General features: G+C 38.5%; 1 protein-coding gene across 1 annotated transcript in view; it reads right to left on the bottom strand.

The window, feature by feature from the left end:
- Positions 1-15,868, bottom strand: part of mgat4c (mgat4 family member C) — a 176,806-nt gene extending 160,938 nt beyond the window's left edge. Inside the window, exon 1 of the mRNA XM_073850568.1 lies at positions 15,559-15,868. The gene's annotated coding sequence lies outside the window, so the exon portion shown is untranslated. The remainder of the gene's footprint in view (positions 1-15,558) is intronic.
- Positions 15,869-20,411: the final 4,543 nt, after the last annotated feature.

The following is a 20,411-nucleotide window of genomic DNA, read 5'->3' as shown; positions in this document are numbered from 1 at the left end:
TGCATGGAGCTCCCCACCTGCCTAAATGATCTCCATGACTCACACAGGAGCAGATAATTGGCTCACAAAAAAGTGCAGCAAACATTCATCATAATGGCAATGGCTTGCTGAAGCGAGCAGACACTCTTCTCTTGTTCTCTCTCCCCCATCTTTCTCTCTAATATGCACTCTTTCTGTCTTTCTGACATGTGTGTAAACCCTGCCGCTCTTCACTGGCTTTTCCTTCTATAGCACATCATTTGGTCTTAAAGATACAGTGCTCATCTGGCCCCTGTGGATTTTATAATTAACCCTGATGGGACTCTGAACACTAGCGCTTAATTGGTATCAATAATTCACAGGATTCATTTAAGCACCAGCAAATGTGTGTCTAGAACAGGGGTCAGCAACCCTTTTGAAATGAAGGGCCAATTTGAACAAGAAATATTAAAGATTTGCAAAACTACGTTAAGTGGACAACCGGTATGTGTATACGAAGTTTACGTATCCAGTGAGTTTATCTACACTGACTAATTTGTTTTCATACAACTCATAACTAAATTAGGATATAAGAGTAGTTAGGCATGTAAACTACAATCAACCAAAACACTAAAAAAATCAATCAATAAATAAAATGAAATAAAATGAAATAAAATAAAATAAAATAAAATAAAATAAAATAAAATAAAATAAAATAAAATAAAATAAAATAAAATAAAATAAAATAAAATTAAATTAAATAAAATTAAATTAATTAAATTAAATTAAATTAAATTACATTTTGGTGGGACATATGGTCTACCCCAGGTCCCTGGTCTGGAACTCATCTCAACTCATTTCTTTTAATTGTGTGTTTTTTTTTTTTTTTTTTGCTTTAAGTACACCCAAATGTGAAGGCAGCTGATATTTTAATGCATAAAAGAGCAATTTATACTGAGTGAAAGAAATGAGGTTTATAATCATTTTAAGAAATCATTAAAAAACATGTTTTTTCCAAAATTAAAGATTTGCCTTTTCATATTAATGTACTAAATAAAAAGAAATACCACTATATGTTACATACATAAAATTGAAAAATATGTTAAAATAGTGATAGTATAAAATGGTATCTTAATTAATTTAATTATCTTAATTTTTTCAAGTCTTTAATGCTCGCCAAGTCATTTATTTGGCCAAAAATAGAAAATTAGAGTACATTTTGTCAAAAACAGAGCAAATCTATTTAAATATATTTTGAAATATAATTTATTCCTCTGATAGTAAACCTGCATTTTCAGATATCATTCTAATATGCTGAAATATTATTAATTAATATAAATGTAATATTATAAATGTATAAAATATTATAAATTATTAAAAAAATATAAATATGGTATTGCATTTTAATGTCTTTACAGTCACTTTTTAACAATTTAATGCATACTTTCTGAATAACAGTATTAATTAAAGATAAATTTACTGACCCCGAACTTTTCAACTGTTGTAACATATAAATTTTTTGCATTTAAAAAAATAAAAAATAAATCTGTCCATTTCAGGTAACATGCATCCTGCCTCTCATCTGTCGTTTCACCAGCGCGGATGATTATGTGTTTATTTCCGAAGCGGTGCGATCTAAACAGCTGTTGCCAGAGAGTTGGCTCTTCAATAAATAAGCGTTTCCAATATCCCACCCACCACAACAAACACACAGTTTTGCCTTTGTTCTTTCGTTCACTTCGATTGATGCATATTTCATGGAGAACTTTTGCGTGCTTCCTTTGAGTTGAGAAGACGGCTCCGAGCTGACAGGCTGCCTATTACCAGACATTACAATCTCCACTGTCCCCATCGCTCTGAATATCTCTCTGCTCCAGATCCGTGTGCATCAACTCGTTTTTGTGAAGGTAATGAAATAGCAATGAAATAGTAATGAAACGTCTCTGTGCAACAAATGAGATACTAGTGTTTTTCATTACATTAGCCTACAGTACATAATATGGCTACTGATTTAGCACTGACAATATGAGGAGTTTTACTGAAAAAGAAAGGACATCTTGGGGAAATGTGTCTCTTCTGCTGACTGTTACCTAAAGGCACACATGTTAGGATGCAGAAGGGTTGGAAATGAGAGAGCTCTTCTGAGCATGCTTGTCTCTTCCTTTCATGTGAGTGCCAATACCCCAAACCCCTGAAGGCTGAAAAGAGTAATGCATGGAATTAATGTGCTCTGTAATGGCCCACCTTTTGTAGTCTGAATTCATTTTTCCTGATCATGCAAATAAAAGCCTTTTACATGACGCAGAGTGAATTGAAAGCAAAATCATCTTGAAACTGGAACATAAACAGACAGCAGCAAGCAGTATACCTGAGTGACAAAAACTGAAATGCCTACCATACATTTTGGACATTTGAGATTATAGTCAAATCTTTAATAAAAAATTAAATTAAAAAATAAATAAATTGTGTAACACTATTAAAAAAAACGTTGTTTTGGTTTAATACTCACCCTCAAATTTACTCACCCTCAAGGCATCTAAGATGTAGATGTATTTGTTGCTTCATCAGAACAGATTTTGAAAAATTTAGCATTACATTACTTCATCATGGATCCTGTGCATTAAATGGGATAAAGACATCACAGTAATCCACTGAGTTCTAGTCCATAATTTAACACCTTGTGAGGTGAAAAGCAATGTGTTTATAATAAACACTAGGGCTGTCCCCGACTATGAATTTTCATAGTCGAATCAGAATTTTCGAATCTTTCTATAGTCGACCGATAGTCGAATCATCTAGGCTTATGTGCGTGTGTGAATGGGTTGGGAGGGGCACGACACTATAGTCAGCAGGAGGGTAAAACTATTTTTATTTTATTTTATAAGCGACCAAAACTGCCTGCCAACTGACAGACAAACTTATTTAGGTTTAAATAAAAACACAGAACGCGTCTTTTAGTTCTAAAAACGCGAGGCGCACAGCACTGCCTTTTTTGGTGACTTTGGCCGCGATCACACCGAACGCGTTTTTGCAGTTGGAGGCGCCTCTTTTGAATGGTTTTCTGTTGGCAGTGAGCGTTCTGCGCGCCGCTTATGCGCACCGGGCGCCTTGCGTTTTCGCCGCCTGCTGCGCCTCGCGTTTTTGCAGAAGCGCTCTGAGCGCCTGAAGTTGAAAAAAAATCAACACTGAGCGGAAAAACGCCCGACGTCATTCGCGTTCTTTTCCATTGTCCAATCGAATGAATGGAGAGGCGGGCCTTCTGTTGTGGTGATGAAAGTTTACAGTTGCTTAAAAAGTCCGGAGACTGCAAGAAATAGAGGAGAAACCTTTGGTGTCTGTCGTGGGTAACCAGGAGCTGTATTATTTAGGGTTTCTGCTAATATGACAGTTTACTTAACAGCAAAAAAACTAAGATTTTAGAGCGCTTGCGCTATAATCCTTTGATTTGACTGACAGGACAGCAGTTTTGGTCGTTGCTTAGCAACATAAAAAAACCGCAGCACACTGCTCTTTTATTAAAAGTCACCAAACAAGGCAGTGCTGTGCGCCTCGCGTTTTTAGAACTAAAAGACGCGTTCGGTGTGATCGGGGCCTTTTAATGAAAGAGCAGTGTGCTGCGGTTTTTTTATGTTGCTAAGCAACGACCAAAACAGCTGTCCTGTCAGTCAATTCAAAGGATTATAGCGCGAGAGCTCTAAAAATCTTAGTTTTTTGCTGTTAAGTTAACTGTCATATTAGCAGAAACCCTAAATAATACAGCTCCGGGTTACCCACGATAGACACCAAAGGTTTCTCCTCCATTTCTTGGAGTCTCCGGACGCCTCTCCATTCATTCGATTGGACAATGGAAAAGAACGCGAATGACGTTGGGCGTTTTTCCGCTCAGAGTTGATTTTTTTTTTTCAACTTCAGGCGCTCAGAGCGCTCCTGCAAAACGCGAGGCGCAGCAGGCGGCGAAAACGCGAGGCGCCGGGGGCGCATAAACAGCGTGCAGAACGCTCACTGCCAACAGAAAACCATTCAAAAGAGGCGCCTCAAACTGCAAAAACGCGTTCGGTGTGATCGCCGCCATCCCTGCCGTCAAGATGGTCCTCATCTCGTCATGCATCAGGGAAAGTGAAAATTAAATTAGTCACAGGGGTGGTTGGATTTATTAACAAATACGTTAAAAATATTTATTGAACGCTTCTTTCTTTTCACTTTTGTTTTTACTGCATTATCATAATCAAAGGCTGTATATAACTTAATATAACCGTACAAAACCTGTAGTTCTGTGTGCAATTAGACATTGAGCACCCCCATATTGGCAAAATGGTATGATGCTCGTTTCACCCGCGAAGATTCGACTGTGAGATCGGTGGTCGAATCAGGCTCCGCATATCGATGCATCGAATCTTCGACTATTCGGGGACAGCCCTAATAAACACATATTACTTACATTTGACACTTTATTTTAAGCCATTTTAAAGGGTATTGTTCGCTTAGATCTATTTTAATTACCACAAAATTATTTACTGTAATTATCTGATTACTTGATTAATCGTAAGAATAATCGATAAATTACTCGATTAATCATCAGAATAATCGATAAATTACTCGATTACCAAAATAATCGTTAGTAACAGCCCTGTTCCGTAATATTTTCTTCAATGAAAAAGTCATCTCAAGCACCATTTGCAATCGAAAACAGTCCTAACAAGCTGTATTTTGATGTCAGAGAACAACAGGGGATGGACTTTTTCACTAGTGGAAGCTTTATTATGTATTATGGACTGGTATTTTGATTCTTATTCTGGCGGGACCCATTTAATGCTGAGGATTGATTGATGAGTAAGTGATATATTATCTGATTACTCAATTAATCGTCAGAGTAATCAATCGATTACTCGATTACTCACCAGAATAATTGGCCAATTACTTGATTACCAAAATCAGTGTTGTTGACAGCCCTAACTGTAATAGGTTCTCCAGTGAAAAAGTATTTTTAAGCACTATTTGCAAGCAAAAAAAACATCTAAACAAAAACCGTTCTAAACAAGCTGAATTTTGATGTCAGAGGACAAGAGTGAATGGACTTTATTAACTAGAGAAATATTTATTACTGTATGTATTATGGACTGGTATTTTTATTCTTATTCTGGCGGCACCCATTTAATGCTGAGGACCGATTGTGATTTACTGTCAGGCTACTCGATTAATCATCAGAATAATCGACCGATTACTTGATTAATCGCCAGAATAATCAAACGATTACTTGATTGTGCATTCGAATAATCAACCGATTACTCGTTTACGCATCAGAATAATCGACCGATAACGCGATTACCAAAATAATTGTTAGGTGTCAGCCCTATTCTGTAATATTTTCCTCATTAAAAAAAGTAATCTCAAGTAACATTTGCAAGTGAAAACAGTCCAAAACCATTCTAAACAAGCTGGATTTTGATGTCAGAGGACAAGAGGGAATGGACTTTATTAACTAGAGAAATATTTATTACTGTGAATTATGGACTGGTATTTTGATTCTTATTCTGGCGGCACCCATTTAATGCTGAGGATCGATTGATGAGCAAGTGATTTACTGTCTGGTTACTCGATTAATCACCAGAATAATCAAACGATTACTTGATTATGCATCAGAATAATCAACCGATTACTCGTTTACACATCAGAATAATCGACCGATAACTCGATTACCAAAATAATTGTTAGTGACAGCTAGGGCTGGACGATATGGCCTAAAAATAAAATCCCCGATTTTTTTAACAAAAAATCCGTTTTACGATTTAAATCGATTTTTTTCCCCTCTACTACTTTTAGCATGTAAAGAAACCCCATCTTTTCCACAATATATATGGGCACCATATATTTTGCAATATACATTGCAACTGCATCAGTGATCGCTTTCCACCAGGCCCCATTCTTATCATACCAGACACAGTAAATGTTTGTAAGACAAATAAATATGAGATGGGAGGAAAATATATATTGCCATGCTTTTCTCTTGCACTTATATCGTATACAAAAATATACAATTTTGAATACAGAAATATTAAATGATTTAAATAACTGAAACGATCTGCCAGCAGGTGGTGGTAAGACACTGATTTAATTACTGAATCATATCATTCATTTGATTCATTCCAACGGATGGTTCATTCAGGAATAAAGCGAATGACTCTTTATGAATGGGAAATTGAATCATTTCACTAGATTCGTTCATTCATAAACGAAACACCGCTGTGTTTGAGTGGAGATGCGCAGCGGCTCAGCTGTGACTTGTTTCAGACCACTTTTGACGACGAAATAGAGCAAAATCAGGCAATAGTGTTATAGTCAGACAATGTAAGTCACTTAATAATAACTTGTTTATTTAACAGTTGTAATAAATCAATATCTCGTTTACAAACTCCCTTAAAAATGATTAAAAGCTGTCACTCATCTTAGTTCGTAATCTCACAAAGCTCTATTATAACAAACAACGCTACTGCCCATTCAGTCTCTTATTTACACTCTCTCTACACTTGAGATACATTAGTCAACGTGCAAAACACATAGAAACCTTTGAAGCTCCACTCAGCACAAATACAAATATGCTGGTCGGGTCAGTCGCACATGGTGCTCCTAAATATTTTTTCATAGTCGCACGTAGTAGTTTCTTTTTGCCCTTGAACGGCTGGTCGCACCATCGAGAAATTAGGTCGCACTCTAGAGCCCTTATATGCAAATAATTCGCCATTGTCTTCAATCATCTCTCTACTCTGTTTATGTGGTAAGTGAAATTGTATGTAGTGTAATGTAACAGGCTAACTTGCTAGCAAGCAGCTAATCATGTCCCCTTAGTGACTCGCGTTATTTTACCAGAACGCGTTATTTGTTTTCCGTTCTGAAAACATATATATATATATATATATATATAATATTTTTATTTAAAAAAATTGCGATACCTCGATTTAAGAAAAAATTTAATCGTCTTAAAACGTAAATTCGAATTAATCGAAAAAATCGAAAGAATCGCCCAGCCCTAGTGACAGCCCTATTCTGTTATATTTTCTTCAGTGAAAAAGTAATCTCAAGCACCATTTGCAAGTGAAAACAGTCCAAAACCATTCTAAACAAGCCGGATTTTGATGTCAGAGGACAAGAGGGAATGGACTTTAATAACTAGAAAATAATTTATTATTGTATGTATTATGGACTGGTATTTTGATTCTTATTCTGGTGGCACCCATTTAATGCTGAGGACCGATTGATTAGCAAGTGATGTACTGTCTGGTTACTCGATTAATCGACCGGTTACTTGATTAATCGACAGATTAATCAAACGATTACTTGATTACGTATCAGAATAATCAACCGATTACTCGATTACGCATCAGCTTCCAAAATAATTGTTAGTGACAGCCCTATTCTGTAATATTTTCTTCAGTGAAAAAGTCATTTCAAGCACTATTTGCAAGTGAAAACTGTCCAAAACCATTTTAAACAAGTTGGATTTTGATGTCAGAAGACAACAGGGGATGGACTTTTTCACTAGAGGAAGCTTCATATTATGTATGGACTGGTACTTTGACTCTCATTCTGACGGCACCCATTCACTGCAGAATAGTGATGTAATGCTAAAATTTATGCAATGCAAAATCTGTTCCGATGAAGAAACAAACTCATATATGCTACATGGATGGCCTGATAGCCTTAGTTTTGGGTGAACTATTCCTTTAAGAAAAAGAAAACCTTATTGTAAAAAAAAATATGGTAACACTTCATATTAGGGAACACTGCTCACTATTAACTAGTTGCTTATTCGCATGCAAATTACTAGCATATTGTTTTTAGCCATTATAAAGCAGATATTAATGCTTTTCTCTGCATAATCATATTTTAGAGCCCTTAACCCTACCCCACACCTAAACTTAACAACAACCCTGTTAACTATAAATAAATAGCAAATTAGGAGTATATTGAAAGAAAACACTTAGTGAATACAGAGTTCCCTAATCTAAAGTGTTACAAAAATTATTGTAAAGTGTTACCAAAATTGCATATTTATCCTCTGACCCATATGTAAAAAATAATAAAATAAAATAAAATAAAATAAAATAAAAAAACTCAACAATTGAAAGCAGTTTATTGACGAAAAACAATTAAGCTATTCGTCAACATGTGTTCCCTAATCTAAAGTGTTACCAACATTATTGTAAAGTGTTAGCAAAATTGCACATATCTATCCCGATCCATTCAAAAGTAAAATTTAAAGTAAAAAAAATCAGTGTATCAATGCAAACAGTTGCATGCATATGACTAGCAACCAAGGACTGTTGTTTTGAGATTAAGCTGCTGTAGCAAACAAGCCAATAACAGAGGGACGTCATGTCTTGTCACTCAAATGAGCAGCACAAAATAAGTCACACTGATGAGTCAGATACAATGAGTCACCTAAAGCAGGACACTACAGCGCTTGACCAAAACAACTGGCCGTCTCTTTCCTCTGCAGCACATACTACAAACCACACATGAAAGTGCTAATGAAAAATAAAGTGGTTTAATAAAACATACATTTTAATAAAACATTTTTTTTTCAGCCATATTTCTTTAGCAACTAAGCCTTGCATAAAATATCACAATTTATTATCAGTAAACGTGCTCAAGTGAAAATTCAACCACCAACATCAATATTGTCTCCATTGTCTAACTTTACAGCCGTGAGTATCTGACTTCTAATCTAACTCATAAAATCTAATTTTATCTAATCAAGAACCCTTAATGTGCAAAACGATTAATTCTCTTACGCTAATAAAATAAACATTACCATCACTTAATAATTGCCCCTTGTGTTGGCATTCAACTCTGAAAACAAGATAATTATGATTAACACAATAATCAAGGTTTTAATTATTACCCATGCTCAAGAAGCAATAACAATGTATAACACAAAACAGCCTTTTCTGACTACAACAAAACAACTAAAGAACAAGCAAACGGTATATATAATTTGCCTGCACCATTTGTTTCTACAGCAATACCTAGTTAGTGGGTCATAAGCTCTAAACAGTAATGCACATGCATAATATAATGTTTAGCTTTATTTATCCAATAGGCAGCCTTCAAATATGCAAACAAAAGTCTGTTTAAATATTGATGCTGTTAAATATGTAAATAATAAATATTCAGGAGCTGTATCTAAAATTAATCGGGGCAATAAACAAATACTGGAGAAGCTGGCATCTATTTATTTTCATTTAGAGGAGAAAGTGCACTGTTTAAATTGGTATCACAATGGAAGTCAGTTATTCATTCAGTGTTGTCTCATAAAATGTAAACAAGCATATGATCAAATACTGTATGATTGAAATCAGTCGCTTTTAATCCAATCGGTCTATCAACCATTATTACTGAACTAAGTTTAATGGTGCAACCACAACTAGGCTAAATTGTAACTTATGCACGGCTGGTGCAACCGTCCCTAGATTCCCAGAGGGCCCATATCGATTAAAATGCGGCCTTATTTATTCAAAAGCAATAGTTATCCATCTGTCATACTTTGTAAGCTTCTGATTTTATGCTTGATTTTTTTTTAGACAAAACTTGGCTTAAATGTGAGCTTTGTCTTACAAATCTAAAGCAGAGAGAAAGCCAAAGCACCTCTCTGACACTAACAAATCAGGCTTTGGCGTCAGGTTTCACAACAAAGCCTGTTTGTGCGGTTGAGCGACGTCATTGTTGCCCACAAAATATCACTTGCTAACTCTAACAGATGGCCTAGATTCCTCCCACTTTCCTCCTCTTATGACTATACAGTGACTCTGCCTGTTCCTCGCCCTCTCGCAGCCTGCATTCATCAAAACCAGCGAGCCAAAACCCTGCTTCTTCCTCCCCATGCGAGGAAAATTAAATTCACCTGTCCTGAGAGTAATTTCACCTTTCACAGAGTGGAAGACAGACACAATTAGCGCCTGCACATGCATCACATCAGTAGTCTTTCAACTGAACTCGATGCACCTAAGCAACACCTTAACCTTGTTAAATCACACTCTTAAACAGAAATCTGTTCAAATCCAGGTTTAAGACAGACCTCGTTGAATAATAACCCGCATTCGTGGTCTGTAAGGGTAAAGTTGCGGTCATACTGGACTTTGTGCTCTGTTCTCTTTCTTTTATATGCATGCAAATGATGGAGAGCAGAAATGCAAGCTCATGCGTAGAATTTTCTTATTTTGCTGTGTTTGGTGAACTCTGATCTGTGAATTCATATTAAGGAAAAGCTTGGCCATGAGAGGATGTAAACGTGTGAAACATTGTAAATGTAAAACATTGACCTTGTGACTCAATACAAAGAATATAAATTTTAAAGATGCATGACATGCAACATTGTGGGAAAATGGAATGGGTGCTATATTTTCCCATTTGATCAAGAACTTGCTCTTCACAAAGATCAACAAGGCTATTAGAGGTTCAGTAACATCCTTACACTACAATGGTCAGGGACATACAGAGGTTTTCCAAGATGGGTTCCATTCGGAACTCGCAAGGGTCGATAAACAAAGTTGAGCACTCATTTTGTCTTCAAAAAACAGATGCATGAGTGCTGCCAGTATTGCTTTAAAGGTTGCAGAAGTAGACGGTCAGTTTGTCAGTGCTCAGACCATATACCGCAGACTGCAACAAGTCGGTTTGCATAGGCGTCGTCCCAGAAGAAAGCCTCATCTGAAGTTGACTCACAAGAAAGCCCGCAAACAGTTTGCTGAAGTGTTTTTCCTACAGTCAAGCATGGTGGTGGTAGCATCAAGATCTGGAGCTACATGAGTGCTGCTGGTACTAGGGAGCTGCAGTTCATTGAGGGAAACATGGATTCCATTATGTACTGTACATTCTGAAGCAGAACATGATGCTTTCCCTCCAGAAACCAGGCCAAACGGCAGTTTTCCAACATGATAACAATCCCAAACATACCACCAAGGTGACAACTGCCTTGCTGAGAAAGCCGAAGGTGATGGGGTTTGCCAATTATGTCTCCAGACCTGAACCTTATTAAGCACCTGTGGGGCTCCTCAAGCACAAGGTGGAGAAGCACCATGTGTCTAAAGTCCAGCAGCTCTGTGAGGAGTGGAAGAGGATCCCAGCAATAACCTGTGCAGCTCTGGTCAATTCCATGCCCAGGATGATTAAGGCAGTGCCAGATAACAATGGTGCTAACACAATATATTGATACTTTGGACAAGTTCACTTAGGGTGTACTCACTTTTGTGTCCAGCTATTTTGACAATAAAAGTGGTATGTTGAGTAATTTTCAGGGGAGAATACATCTAAACTGCTATACAAGCTGCACATTGACTACTCTAAAACATATCCAAGTTTCATTTCAAGTGTACTCACTTTTGTGACATACTGTCAGGGGCATCAGACAGGGGGTAACAGTGGAACAGAGTAACAGGGGCCCTTGGCGAGTTTAACTGTTGTCATATTTTATTACCATTTTCTAAACCACAGCGAATAAACTGTGATAATGTGAGAAATGCTGAAGGTGTCTGAATAGATTTTGGTTTGACTATTTAAAACACAAGTCCTATTATTACTAGTGATTTATTATTTATTTTAAACACCATTTATTGCCATTAATCATTGTAGGGAAACTTAGCATGCTCAAAGCCAGTGTGACCGCACCTTCATTCGTAGGATAACAGCTGTTCAGGGTGAGCATTCTTAGCACTGAAGTGCCTAATCAGAGGTCAACGCTAGAACAGCGCTGAAAACTGTGGATACACGTGAGAGCGGGGTGAGATAACGTTGACACACCTTTCCCACCTGCTACACTTATTCACGGGCACCTTAATCCTCTACTGCAGTCAAAGCCTGGCATCCTCATGTCAGAGCACACCTATAGTGGATTAAAATAGGACAGCTAATTACCATTTACCTCAGCAGGATCACGGCTGGATGTTGGGATTCTAGCTTTTGGAATGCGTGTAATTGTCTGTTGAATAATGCCGACCCACGCGCCTTATATCTGACTTGGCTCACTCACTCATGAAAAGACACTCATGAGTTGATAAGCGGGATGTTGCAGCTTAAGCCTTTGGAGAAACACTAATGCCAAGTGCTGCTGTGGGTCCCCCTTACTGTGTGGAAAGCAGTTTATTAAAACTCCCTCAGGAGTCCCACCGGTACAATTAGTGTTGAACTTTGCTATAAGGTAATCATACACAGTTTCTGGACTTTGCAACTTTTCCTTTTAGAAAAATAAGCAGCGGTAGCAATATAAAAGCATTCTGATAGCTAACTATGCTGATTCACTATGATTAAAGGTTTAAATCCAAAAACTACACCACAGGCCCTGAGTTTAACACAGAAGTGCATATGAAATATACATGGCTTATTTTTTCTCAAAAGGCTTTGAATGTTACATTGCCATGAATAATCTACAAGTTCCAGCTACGTCTACTTCTAGTTTTCCAGATAATGGACTAAATAAACTTGCAGTTACACCTAGGGCTCTATGATTTCTGTGATGCGGAAAACACGGACATGGGGCGGAGAATTTGCGAAATTTGGGATGAATAAATCAGTACAAGTCAGTAGTAAGTCAGTACACTTTAATCAACACAAGATATAGCCCAGCAGGAACGGGATGTCAATATAACATCAGGTTGACATTGGACTCCAATAGCCCAATCACATTTCGGAGGGGGTGCCCTGTTGAAATTTGCATTCCAGGGGCTAAATGTAGTAGCAACAGTGTTAAAGTAGCCCAATTCCATGGGAAAACCGTAGACTTGGCAACACTGGGTATTGGACATCAAATTATCATTGACATTTGACGTTGAATTGACATAGAATTTTGGTCACCCAGCGTCAAAAACGAAATTTAACCATATATCAACAACATATTATGAAATTGTGTGCCTGCTGGGAGACTAGTGTCTGAGAATATTAAGCCGCAAATATACTATTTAAATATGAACTCGTATGTTCTGCTTGTCTCTGTGTGAATGAATGGCGCAGACGCGCGGTTTCGTTTACTACACACATTGTAGCACACTTGACGCAAGCGGTGTTTTCAGTCTCTGCTGTCTCAATATATGACTAGATGAACGCATAAACATATCCTTTAGAACTGCTCTGAGAATCACTTCATAAGTATTTCACCATTTTTAAAAAAAATAAAAAACAAAACTATCATCATATCATATACATACAGAAATTTAAAGGTACTCACAGCAACCCGTGTTGCCAAGTTTTCCCATGGAATTGGGCAACTCTAACACTGTTTTTCATATTTGTGGGTTGGAGCGACCCCAATAACTGATGATATTTAGCTCAGCTAAAAATGTGTATTTTACCCCCAGAACGCGATTTTTAACAGGGAACCCACCTCGAAACACAAATAAAATAATGATGAATTAATTCTTTATAAAATCAATTAATTAATAATGCTTTTGATTATTAAAAATTTAATGAAATCATTAAATGGAATGCATGATATTAATGGAAAACAGAATATGGTCAAAATAAAACTGAATTTGAGAAAAATCACAGGGCTTTAAACTTTTAATAAACTGCTTTTAAATTCAGCAATTAAACCTGGGTACATTATTTATATAAAACAGAACATCACGATGTATGTAGTGTGCTATACTGAGCTAAGTAAAATATACGGGGGGAATTCGCTCCCTCTGTAAACCCTTCTTTTATTTAATCTCAGTCTCTCCGAGACTTTTCCTCTCACAAAAGGGCTTTACCGCATCTAAAATACTATTCTCATTAGAAATGTTCTCTCTCTCTGAGACACTTCTCCACATTCAACAGTCTAGGAGGGTAGAGATGCATTAAACATGGGAGCTGGTTTCCAATCTAAAGTGCATGGAGTGCTGCTTTATGTCTGAATCGGTAATACTGCCCACAGGTCAAAAGTACTGAGGACAGAATAGGGAGATGGTAGAAGACATGTCTCGCAAGCCCCATCTGTTCCTTTAATGATATCCATTTATCACAGTGCTGTGGTTTTCTAACTAATCATAACATCTTAATAAACATTACGGCTTTTTATGAGGAGATATAAAGGTCAAAATTCAACTAATAATTTCGCAATAACCACTTATCTTACATTTTGCAGTGTAATTTAATATAGAAGTATTGAATGCAGATACTGAACTTTTAATAAAAAGAATACCTGACACCTGATACGAGATCTCTTGAATTTGATCAAATATAGAAAGCCTTCACAGTGTGAATGTATCTGTTGCAATGAATGATTTACCCCACTAGGGGAGGAACTACTGGTCCAAATGGCTCAAAGTACAACAGATGCTGATCTGAGGTTATGGCAGGGCAGTAACTACATATAAGATCCTGTGAACACGGGTTCATTGTTTAAAACTGCTCACACTGTTTCAAGACTAATTGGGTGGCTCACATATAGGCTTAAATCTCCATGTATTTATTTTTATTCAACATCAAGATTTTAAGCTAAAATCATCATGTGTATAACATCAAGTCCTCTTATATTCTGTAACCAGCCTTCACTAGTTCACTAGAATAGTTTTGCAGTGTGACAAATGAACTTTAACGAGCACATATTCCATGTAGAATCTTAATTAATATGATCATAAACACTGCAAGTATAATAAGAGCTAAAAAAAATTGGTTTAAATCCGTTTTAATTGAATTACATCATTGCACACTCAGTGTCAGAAATGAGCTTTTATATTAAGAGCAATATTTGCCCCGCATGGAATAGATTATCAGGGGTTTATGATCTCATTATTTTTGTATATAAATATGTTTACACACATCTTTTCATCAAAAAACATTTGATAATTTGCATTCTTAACCTTCATGGCAACTACTGTACAGGTCACTCTGGAACCTAAACGATAAATAGAGAATATAATATCATGAAATATGTAAAATGCTTTAGCCCCCTAATTTAAATTTCTAAGACATCTAATATCATTTTTTAGTCACACTACAGAAAACTGCTTGAAAATCCAACTTCCCAAATTACAGTTATTTTAACTTCTTATTCAGTGAGATCTTAAACTAACTCATGTGAAACTTAAGCCCCTGTTAAGCCACATGCACATCATTCCCTGCCAGATGTTTGTCTGAAATCATCTAAAACATCCTTGACTGAAGCAAGCACTTCTTCTTTGACACTACATTCAATTTCTACAAGAGGAAAAAGCACCTTTTTAGCATTTAAGACAAACAAAGAGCACAAATAAACAGGATACAGAGCCACAATGTTGTATAAAGTTCACATTCTCTAAATAAATCTCACCCATTACAGCCATTCCAAGCTTTCAATGCCTTGAGGGCAATATGACACATGTAGGTTATATCTGTCCTTACTTTATGCCAGTTGAGTCACCTATTATTTCTCTTAAAATACCCCAGATGTCAACAGCGTGTAGAGGAAAAGACATCTGACAACTTTGAGGCTTTAGGCATGAAACACAACACAGACCCGTGCAAAACGAGAATGTGGAAGATTGTTTTGATAGGAAGAGGCTGAATGCACAGGTGCGAGTCCCTATATGCTCCCTAACAATATCAAGTTCGTAACAGTATTTGAATTCCCCCATAATAAATACGTGCTCTTACCGTCGATCCAAGCGAACAGATGATTCAGAGTGGCATCTTCAACTTCTCCGCACGTTCACACATACTGTACATGTGTGTGTGGACAGCGACAATGAATGAATGCTGCCCGGAGCGCGCACGAACGCGGTATGATGTCCAAAAAAGCTGTCTATGTAGGCAGCTCACTAGATAGTCTGACGTCTTGCAGGCTCCCTTTCCAGCCACGTTGTCTGCCCCGTGTTAATTGAAACAAACAAGTCGGTTTCCGGTGCTGTTGACTACATTGGTAGAAATCTGGTTGTAATTATCGCGGCGCAGTCGGTTCTCCGCAGCCGCCTTGTCCTTCCTCTCATGCCGACTGAGAATGTGAGCGCAGCCGCCGAGATGCTCTATCGTGGTGCGACCCGAGGCAGCCTAGAGCACTCACCCAATGTGATGAGCCTACTAGAAAGACAGCGAAATGCTGAAAACAACAGACTGTTAGATCGTCTCAGCCAGTGACATGACAGCATACTTGCTGTTAATTACAAAGGTGAGGCAAAGGCGAGCAAATTCATATGGGCAACAACGGTAATTCGGTAAAGTATTTTGGAAACATATATTTACATATTTGTATAGGCCTACTTATATTTAGAATACATACATATATGTATACCTATATGTTGTTTACATATTTATATATAGCCTATATATTTAATTTATAGTTTTTCCTACAGTTTTTTTTTTCTTTTCGGTTCTGTTTAGAATCCTGGCTCGCAGCAGTATTTTGTGAACTGCAGATGTCTAATGGGCTTTTTGGGAAGGTTGAATAAGGAGTCCGTTGCAGCAGTCCACCCTGCTGGTGATTTACTTTTTCTCAGTCTTGTTGAGAGATAAAGCTTTTAATTTTGTTATATTTTAAAATGATAGCCTGAATTTGCTTTGAAATGGCTACTGAAATTAAGATCTCATTCTAATCTGACACCAAGATTACTGACTTGAAAGGATTCACCTTGGGTATTTTGTGTTTTCTGCCAAATGCAAATACTTCTGGTTTGTCTTTGTTTAACTGAAGATAGTTATGGCACATCGAAGTTGTGTTTACAAGGTCTCAGTTCGAGGAAAGGAAAGAAAAAGATGTGACGTGTAGTGAAGTCCGAGTCTCTAACCATTAGGCAACGACATCCCCAAAGGGTGAAGGAATTGTTCACCAAGAAAGAAAATTTACTGAAAACTTTCTAACCCTCAGACCATCTGAGATGTAGACAGAAGACTGATAAAAGCATCACAATAATCCACAAATAATCAATATGACTTCAGTCTATCAATTAATATTTAGTTAAAAAAGGATAATCTGCATGTTTATACCTATCATTAAGATGTTTTAACATTAAACTGTTGCTTCTGGCCAAAACATAAGTCTATAATAATGTTTTCTCAAGTGAAAAGTCCATCCCCTACTGTCCTCTCCCATTAAAATCCAACTGTTAGGGATTGTTTTCACTTGTAAAAGGTGCTTTATCTGTGCATATTTCAATTCTAATTCAGGCGTAAGTCTTGTGAATTACTTGTGGAATAATGTGGTGTTTTTATCAGCTGTTTTAACACTCATTCTGACAACACCCATTCACTCCAGTTGATCCACTGGTGAGCAATAGATATAATGCTAAATTCAGCAGTATTTTGTGAACTGCAGATGTATAATGGTCTTTTTTGGAAGGCTTAATAAGGAGTCTGTTGCAGCAGTCCACCCTGCTGGTGATTTACTTTTTCTCAGTCTTGTTTAGATATAGTCAAAGCTTTACATTTTGTTATATTTTTAAAAAGTAGTCTGAGTTAGCTGTTGCTTTCAAATGGCTACTGAAATGAAGATCTCATTTCAAACTGACACCAACATTCCTGACTTGAAGGAATTCACCTTGAGTATTTCATGTTTTTTGCCAAATGCAAATACTCTTGTTTTGTCTTTGTTTACCTGAAATAAGTTATGGCACATAGTAGTTGTGTTTTCAAGGTCTCAGTTCAAGAAGTACTTCACCCAAAAAAGAAAATTGCTGAGAACATTCTCACCTCCAGGCCTTCTGAGATTTAGATGGATGACTTTGTTTTTTATGTAATCAGGATCTTCCGCAGTGAATGGGTTCCGCAGTCCATCAATTGATAAACTATGTGTTTATAAGAAACAAATCTATCATTAAGATGTTTTAACATTAAACCGTCGCTTCTGGTCAAAATATGAGTCTATAAAATTGCTTCCTCCAGTGAAAAAGTCCATCCCCTACTGTCCTTTCCTGTTAAAATCCAACTGTTATGGACTGTTTTCACTTGTAAACAGCACTTGATCTGTGCATATTTCTCTCCTAACTTAGTCAAGATGACTTTTTCACTGGAGAAACGTCTCAGGTTACGTATGTAAGGCCCTGAAGGGAACGAGATGCTGCGTCGAACGCTGTGGGAACGCCTCCTGCGTGACCGCGTCCTGAATCATGTGTGCAACTATCCACCGAGAGTGTGCGACGTCACGACATCACCGACCGGGAAGCATAAGAACACGTGCGGTGGAGTACAACGGCAGCTTCTGGAGACAGCAAGCGCTGCAGGGATGACGAAGAATGGCCTAGAGACGCAGCGCCTCGTTCCCTTCAGGGAACCAGGGTTACATACGTAACCTGAGACGTTCCCTTCCAGGTAACTTCGAGCTGCATCGAACGTTGTGGGAACGAGTATGCCAGCGCCGCCATACTGAGAATGTCCCTGCCTGTGAGCAAAGGAACGAAGGAACCATGAGAGGCTCAACAGAAGGCCCGAAAGTAGGGCTAGGAAAGGCCCAAAAGTAGGGCTAGGTAAAGGCCCGAAAGTAGGGCTAGAGGGGGGAAGTGTCTCTATTAAGTCCCAGCCGTAGAAGGCGAAAGGACGAAGGAGCCTGGAGAGACTCTGAGATCCAGGTCATAGTACCTGGTAAAGGTCAAGGGCGTAGACCAGCCCTCCGCATCACAGATGTCAGCAACCGAGAGGCCCGAAAGTAGGGCTTTGGAAGAAGAGACACTTCTGGTAGAATGAGCTCTGATTCCCAATGGTGAGGGGAGACCAGAGGACTCATAGGCTACCGTGATGGCATCCACAATCCACCGACTTATAGAAGGCTTAGCTGCTGGACGGCCTCTCCTCGGAGGGCCGTAGCAGACCAAAAGCTGGTCATCCTTCCTCCACAGGGCAGTTCTGTGGACGTACGCATCCAGTGCTCGCACTGGACACATACAGTTCAGCTTCGCCTGCTCGGGTTCCCCGAAGGGAGGAGGATAAAAGGCCTGCAGTACGACAGGCCATGGTGCTACTTTCGGGACCTTCGGAAGGTACCCCACACGGGGGTACAGAAAGGCTTTGGCCATGCCAGGCGCAAAGTCTAGAAATGAAGGGGCCACTGAGAGGGCCTCAAGATCCCCAACCCTCTTGAGGGAAGTAATAGCCAACAGAAAGGCAGTCTTTAGAGTGAGAAGACGGTCGGAGACCTCTTCTAAAGGTTCAAGCTATGGCCGCCACATACACCCTCAGGGTGGAATGAGTCAACCCGGCGAAAAGAACGGCCTGTAAAAACTCCAGCATTGAACCAACTGGGCAGTCAACTGGATTTAACTGACGGTCCCCGCACCAAGAAGTGAAGAGTTTCTATTTCAGGGCATACAGTTTCCTCGTAGACAACCTGCTCGGAAGCCTGCTCGGAACCCACCACGGTGGGAAAGACCCCACTGAAAGGGGGTGGAGGTGAACCGAACTGAATGCGGTACCCTCTTCCTACAGTGTGCAGGACCCACTGAGAGAGGGTTCTTTGCCGAGCTCTTCTTAGCTCTCAAGACTTCCCTCAGGTCAGTCTTGGGCTTCGAGGAGCTCGGCTTAGAGTGTGGCTGAGACTCCCGCACCCTGCCCGAGGGGGGGAAACGGGAGGTGACGCTCTGTTTTTGTGTCTCCCTATGAGAGGAGCTCGGGGGCCGCTGGCACGCCGCCGCTTGTCGCTGCGCCTCCTGATGCCTGTCGACGACGGCGCTCACGGCGTCCCGGTCGGTGACGTCATGACGCCCGTGACATCACACACTCTCGTTGGATAGTTGCACACATGATTCAGGACGCAGTCACGCAGGAGGTGTTCCGACAGCGTTCGACGCAGCTCGAAGTTACCTGGAAGGGAAACTAAATTATTGATAGAGGAACCCTTACTCACCCTCACGTCATTCCAAACCAGTAAGACGTTCGTTCATCTTCAGAACACAATTTAAGATTTTTTTGGGATGAAATCCAAGAGCTTTCTGACCGTTCATAGACAGCAACATAGCTGACAAGTTCAAGGCTCAGAAAGGAAGTATAGACATCAGTGGTTCAACTGTAATTTTATGAAGAAAATCTTTATTCAACAATTTCTTCTCTTCCATGTTTGTCTGCAACGCACGATCAGGAGATTACCAAAACGCTATCTATGCAGGGTCAGAAAGCTCTCAGATTTCATCAAAATATCTTAATTTGTGTTCTGAAGATGAACAAAGGTCTTATGGTTTTGGAGTAACTAATGACAGAATTTTCATTTGTGGGTGAACTATCCCTTTAGAAATGTTTTAATGATAGATGTGTTAAAAATGCAGCTTTTTCGCTTCACAAGACATTCATTGATGGACTAAAGTCTTGTGAATTAATTATGGAATAATGTGGTGTTTTTATCAGCACCCATTCACTGCAGTATTGGTGAGCAATAGATTTAATGCTAAATTTCTCCAAATCTGTTCTGATAAAGAAGCAAACTCATCTACATCTTGGATAGCCTGAAGGTAAAAAAAACTTTCAGCAAATTTTAATTTCTGGATAAACTATTAATTTAACACAGCAAGCGCAGAATGAAATGATCATTG

Source organism: Garra rufa, chromosome 11 (genome assembly GCF_049309525.1).
Source record: "Garra rufa chromosome 11, GarRuf1.0, whole genome shotgun sequence".
NCBI classification, from domain to species: Eukaryota; Metazoa; Chordata; class Actinopteri; order Cypriniformes; family Cyprinidae; genus Garra; species Garra rufa.
Note: the sequence above shows the minus strand (reverse complement) of the source record. Positions and strands in the feature narration are given on the sequence as shown.